The sequence below is a fragment of the Nanorana parkeri genome, unplaced genomic scaffold (genome assembly GCF_000935625.1).
Source record: "Nanorana parkeri isolate BGI_ZX_2015 unplaced genomic scaffold, ASM93562v1 scaffold1103, whole genome shotgun sequence".
NCBI lineage: Eukaryota > Metazoa > Chordata > Amphibia > Anura > Dicroglossidae > Nanorana > Nanorana parkeri.
The window spans coordinates 471,061-473,155 of NW_017307371.1; positions in this window are offsets into that span (position 1 = coordinate 471,061).

Consider the following 2,095-nt stretch of genomic DNA (forward strand, 5'->3'; position numbering starts at 1 on the left):
CATTGTGCCATGGAGTTCTCTCTGCTTAACGTAGCAGAGAGACCGCCATAATTGGAGGAGAGGCTGGACACATGACATTAACAGGTCACATGACCAGACTTTAAAGGAGAACTATGAGGTGAGTGCTATTCATAGTTCTAGCCGACCTGTGACAATGAGACTGTCACAGGTCGGCTCAGTAGATCGGGAGGTGAGCGAACACATACCGGTGTTCGCTCACCTCTCGATCCTGTCACGGCTCTCTGCCGTGACAGGGGAGGGGTTGGATTCCCCCCTCCCCGCTCCGATCCGCCAGCGCTGACTGGCGGAACGGACGGGGGAGGGGGCGGATACAGCTGGCTCTGCCTTTAGATAGGCAGAGCCAGCTGTCAGTCACGCAGCTGGACGGATCCCGGCACAATTGTCGGGATTCGCTTCAGCTGCGTGTCTCAGTATACCGCGAGCGGTAGCTCGCGGTATACTGTGGCGTCTCAGTATACCGCGAGCTGCAGCTCGCGGTATACTGAGCCTAGGGTGACGGTAGGACGCTAGTTTGTGTCCTCCCGTTACCCTAAGGAGAACTATGGGGAAAAGCCTTAACCCCATAGTTCTCCTTTTAATCACAGCTATGCACCGCAGTGTGGCCTGCTGCAGCTCATTCATAAAATGCAGACCATGCTGCGGAGCCTACGTTACGTCACGGAGTTCACTCTGATTAACATAGTGGCTGATCATGTGACTGGGCTTTCCTCACAGCTTTTATATATTTATTTTATAGCACTCCGGTGGCTCTGGCGTCCCAAAATCCAGCAGCACATGCTTGTGCTTTATAAATGTACCTCCCCCAAAGCAGCGGTATTGCCTTAGCGATATAATTGTGTTTATGTCCACGGTAAGAGTTGCAGAAGTTCCGTTCTACTTTCATAACACCCTTCCAGGTCTTATTAATAGGAGGGGACCTCTCCTCTTCGGCAGAGTATCATTGTCTTAGAACCTGCGGGCGCGCTTTAATGAAGCGTTTTCGTGCTGTCGCCGTGCCACATAACTTTCGGTTTATTCCTCCATCCTGTGCAGTCTGCCATACTTTTACCGCCATGATTCACAACGGTCGTCCTCGCTTGGTATGAGCAGCCCTGGCTCCTCAGGCATATTAGTACACGCCGTAGTACTGCAGTGACTTATTAGATTCCAAGCACATTGCAGCCGTGGAGCTGTGGGGAAGTTGATGCTGCAGTAGATGAAAGTGGATGGGCATTCTAATCAATGGGAGAACAGAGGAAACGCAATGAAGACTAACTTCCCCCCCTTGCGCATTCAGTTTTATGTCACCGGCTTGCTGAGCCCTTTGATTTTTCTCAACAGGCCAATAGAATGAGAATCGGGCTTAAAATAGAGAGCTTTCAACGGTGTTCATAGACGTTATGTAAATATTGATTGATGAGTGATTTAATTTAAAAGCCGATTATTGTCGTCAAGGGTCAGCCTACCCCGGAGTAATGTACCTAACGTCCAACTGAACTTTCAGGGTAAATCGGCTTAATATATTCCAGGTGTATCAAAATGAGAGGTTTTCCTATATAAAGTAGGAGAGTATGCTATAGAGAAGGATCCTTGCTCTGTGTGTGGAAGCAGTGGTCTCTCTGCAGAGGTACTGCACACCCTATGCTGAGGCAGGGCTAGAGCGGTCCAATCGGCAACAAGCATTAACTTTTTTGATTTGCTTGATTTGCAGTTCTCTATATAAAGCACGAGGTAATGATCGTGTCCTGCTAGCATGTTGTAGAGAAGGACCCTTGCTCTCTGTGTGGAAGCAGTGGTCTCTCTGCAGCGGGCCTGCATGCCCTCTGCTGAGGCAGAGCTAGAGCAGTCCACACGGCAACCAGCTTTTTTGATTGTGCAATTTTGATTGCTTGATTGTGAGATTATATATATAATCTCGTATACATATGTGTGTAAAAGACTAAACGATCATGTGTCCTGCCAGCATGTTGTAGAGAACGCCCCTTGCTCTCTGTGTGGAGGCAGTGGTCTCTCTGCAGTGGTCGTGCATGCCCAGAGGCAGAGCTAGATCTGTCCAATCGGCAACAAGCATGAACTTTTTGTGTGTACTATAGAC